The sequence below is a fragment of the Podarcis vaucheri genome (assembly GCF_965113315.1).
Source record: "Podarcis vaucheri genome assembly, chromosome: 16".
Taxonomy (NCBI): Eukaryota; Metazoa; Chordata; class Lepidosauria; order Squamata; family Lacertidae; genus Podarcis; species Podarcis vaucheri.
The window spans coordinates 12,123,552-12,128,321 of NC_138754.1; positions in this window are offsets into that span (position 1 = coordinate 12,123,552).

Here is a 4,770-nt window from a genome sequence, read left to right on the forward strand (position 1 = left end):
TGAAGATACAGCATAAATGAGTGGGGTGCAGTTTCTTCTGGGCCTTGGCCACTGGTCGTACAGTCCATCTTCCCAGCTCTTCCTTCCAGAAAGAGCTGCGGCGGGAGGTTCTGGCTGAGATTTTTCCGGCCCCTAAGGAAGCTCCTTTGTGCAAGTCAGGCGAGTTGGTTAATTTAACTTGGTACTGATTCTGCATCCGACACTGGCTTGCTTGGCTCTCAGGCAGAGGTCTGTCCTAGCAGAGGCATTAGAATCCAGCTCTCCCTTGCCAAACAAGTGTAGTCAGCAGGTGTTCTTCCTGATTGAAAATGCTCAGAATAGCGCCTATCTTTTATTGGTTGAATTTGCTTAGATTGAATTCGACCCACCCTCCAGATATTGGGCTCCCCTCTGCCCCAGCCAGTGAGGCCAAAGGTCAGGGATGATGGGAGTTGTCCATACAGCAATATCTGGAGGGCTGTTTGTTACCCTTGAACTACCAGGTGTAGCCAACTCCCAAGAGATTGTGATCTACTTTCAGAATTAAAAACTGGCAGTGATCTAGCCCCGTTTTTGGAGGGTTCTGATCAAATTTGTTGAGCTTTTTTGGGGGGGAGCCGAAGCTTTGGGGGGGGGGAGCTGCCAGGTTCTACCAGTGATCTTTCACAGACATCCGGTCATCTACCAGTAGATCACGATCTACCTGTTGGACGTGCCTGAACTAGACAGTGTTGCTGCAGGCCAATCTACACAGGATCCTTGAGTTATATTGGTGGGCGGAAGCGGAGAGAGAAAGCATGACAGAACATCAATAGCAGGCCGGAAAATATTGCAGCTTTGACTTGGGAGCTCCAGGTGGGTGGAAATTAGGTCATGATTTTATGAGTCTCCAACTTAGACTATGTAAGGTAAGGCCTTGGAAACATCAATTTGCCATCCTGCTGGGAGAAGCTGTGTAATCCCTTCCTCACCCCGGGGTGTAGGGACCTAGATGCAGAGCCAGGGCTTGGCTTTGTGCCTGCAGTCACCACTGAGCAATGTGAAGTCATAACTTCTGAGCATGGGGCGAGTGCAATTCCTACAGGTACACCTCTAAATAACCACCCCATGCACAGCTCTTCCCTATCTAAGCGAAGGAGAATGCTCTTGCTACAAGAGCAATTCTCACTTTAGAAACAAAGTACTGTATTTTTTTAAAAGGCACAAAGATAAGCTCAGCATGGGAGGGAGAGAACATTTTCAGTTTTGTCTTTAGGCAGCAGGTGGGCACTATGAGTTGCTCGTAGTCCTGATTGATGGGTGGCTCTTGTGAAAGACTCAAGAGGATGTGTGTTGGATAAACCTCACCACAGAGGAAAGTACAGTGGTACCTCGGGTTACATACGCTTCAGGTTACAGACTCCGCTAACCCAGAAATAGTACCTCGGGTTAAGAACTTTGCTTCAGGATGAGAACAGAAATTGTGCTCCGGCAGCGCAGTGGCAGCAGGAGGCCCCATTAGCTAAAGTGGTGCTTCAGGTTAAGAACAGTTTCAGGTTAAGAACGGACCTCCAGAACAAATTAAGTACTTAACCGGAGGAACCACTGTAGTAAGAGTTACACCACTGCGATCTTTATTGGCCTGCTTTGTATAAGGTGGTTTTTTACTTAAAATCTACAATGCAAAAATATAGGGAACTTTTGGCATTCTAGATGCTGCTGGAATACAAACTTCATCATCCCTGAGCATTGGCCATGCTGCCAGAGGCAGATTTACATTATTTTTATGCCTCTTTTACATGTTTCCTTTTAACTCGGAGGCCCCCAAAGCAGCAAACAGAATATGAATTCAAAAGAAAATGCAATAAAAGTACAATAAATAAATAAAAAATCATCTGCTGTAGTAGGCAAATTTGGAACTAAATTTAACTCTTAGGATCAGGCATATACTATAAACTAGACAATAGCCGCAGCCAGCTACCCCACTGTATGGCTCTTGCTGCAAGAATGAATCACAGATAATCAATTTTCTATGACACTGTCAATTTGCTTTTAACGTTTGCCAACCTAACAGAGTACCTAATGTTAACTCAAACTCACCATCTCTCCTCTTCAGTTTGTGCCATTCTTAGAGCTGTGGCAGATTTTGCCTATTGGTGTACATCCTCAGACTCAGTTAAGATTTCTTGCTAATTCAAAAGTTGACCCTACAGCTCATCCATGCTGCCAGATTCACTGGCCTATGAAGCTGCCCTCTTCATAATTTGTTGAAGGTCTGCTTGCAGTTTTTGCTGCTGTTCTTCAGAGACTTCAAGCTTACCCAGCAAATATTCATTCTGAGCTTCAGGTTCAGAAAATGTGTAGTGTACATTGCGGATCTCCCTTTTCTGGTTCTCTGGTCATGTAAGGCCATGAATACATTTTTATTCATTGATGTAGAATTTAAAGGTTCATTTTGCAAGCTGTCTGATTTGGATTTGGGCCAGCAGTAAGCTTCACTGAGCAAAATGGAGATTACGTCCTTGAAAGTGTGTTTGGAAGTACAGTACAACCCTAGAACAAACAGTAATAATACTATAGGCTTCCTAGCAGCCAGTTCAGAGGCATCCGTGATGGCTAGATTAACACACAGGCCTCCACTTCTAGTTCCTTAGATCTCTCACTTTGCTGAGATGGAAGTGAGAGATACACAGAAAACAGTGAAGAACTCAAGATTTGGGCATAGGTACAAAATGCTTTGATAAGAGGCACTCCTTGAATTTCTGATTTGAACAGACCCTATTTATTTGGAGATCCAATATTTTAATGGTATCTGGGATTAGGTAGCAGATGCCTCCCTGTTCCCAAACAACAAAAAGTAGCAGCAAAGATTGAAATCCCTGCTCTTTCCTTTGTGCAAAAATGTATTATTTTTGCAAAACAGTGCATCTCCATGCAAGTCAGTGGAGCACGAGGCTTCTGTATGCAACGTGAGTGTGGGATTTGGCTTGGGAAGGAGCCAGGGTGTGGGCATTTCAGTAAACTGAACTTTTTTGCAACTTTAGGAATTGTTTTGTGGGAAAATATGCAATACTCAAAGAGAATTACAGCAGGGGTTGGCATCATTTAAGCATGTGGGATTTCTTTTTCTTTTTCTTTTTTTTTTGCTAAAGCCCAGAGGTCCATCAGCAGAAACAAAGAGCATAAAAAGTACAAAAATTAGGCTGCTGGTGTGGTCATGAGGCTCAGTTCCAGGATGGAGGCTTTAGACAACAAGTCCCACAGGCAAGGGGTGGGTGTGTGCAGATTCATTGTTCTTTTTAAAAGTCAGAAACCCTTGTTGAGCTATATGCACTTTTATTTGTGTAGCAGTGGGGTACCTATGGTTCTGCTGCTGTTGTTGGACACCCAACCCTCAGGCTATATGGACAATGGCCAAAGTTGATGCAAGTTGTACTCCCAACATCATTTGTAGAGCCATAGGTTCCTCACTCCTGATACAAGCCATAGACAGTGGTACCTCGAGTTACAAACTCCTCAGGTTACAAACTCCGCTAACCAGGAAGAGTTACCTCGAGTTGAGAACTTTGCCCCAGGATGAGAACGGAAATTGTGTGCAGCACAACAGTGCAACAGTGGCAGCAAGAGGCCCCATTAGCGAAAGCACACCTCTAGTTAATAAGTTTCAGGTTAAGAACGGAGCTCCAGAATGAATTATGTTCGTAACTAGAGGTACCACTGTAAAGCCCTAAACTATCTGGGACTCTTGATACCTACAAGAACACCTTTCTATATATTGAGTAGCCAATGCAGTGCTCCCACCCAGATGTTGGAACTCTCAGGTCAACACCCAGGTCCCATCACCCTCAGCCAGTGTGGCCAATAGGGATGATAGGGTTCATTTTATTTTGTTTGTTTGTTGGATTTATATACTGCCTTTCTACGAAGGCAGCCAAGGCGGTTTACAATTTTAAAACAATAAAACAAATATAAAAAATGTTCAGGGGCATAGGACAGGGTATTTCCTGTAGTGGTTTCCTGACTCTGGAGCTCCTTCCTTTGGGGAAATACAACCCCCACAGTGGGCAGTTTTAAGGAACAAGGAAAGTCCCACCACCACACCTTTTATTCACCATGTGTTTGGTGAAACTATTTTTTATTCTTCTATTTTACTCTGCACATCATGGAACTCTATAGGTGATTTTATAGTTTATCCGTATATCCTTTTGATATATCATACAAAGAGACATGCATGTCATTTCTGTAAGCTGCCTTGGGCTCCATATTGAAGGAAATGTGAGCTCTTAAGTCTTAACTAATAAATAATATAAATAAATAAATAATAAATCAAGCACCCAGGGCAGCAGATCCCAAGCTGCTTTCTGCTTCCTCCCGGACTACACTGCTGTTCGAAGATATTCTCTCCCTCCAGCCTACATTTTACATTGGCATGGCTTTTACAATCTCGAAAAAACTCAACAAAACAACCACAGACGTTTCACAGGAGCGTAAAAGCGCAGGGGCCTCCCGTTTGTGTTTTATCTTTGCCCCAGCCCTGTTTGCTCGGGAGCTGCTGCCCCACCACAGCTGCGCGCCAAAAAAAAAAAAGAGATTCATCCCTACGACGAGCGCCGCTCCCTCTCTCCGCGACTGTAGGTAAAAGGGTGAACCGAAGAAGTCGTCTTCCTTCTCCTTTTAAACGAGCCGGAAGTAGAACTCCGGATGCGGAAAGCTCTAGCCGCGGCACCTCTATGGTCACAAAGCCGAGCGTTGAGGGCGCGCCTGACGTGCTCGCGTACTATAATCACCGGAGGGCGGGAGCGCGTCCGTTTC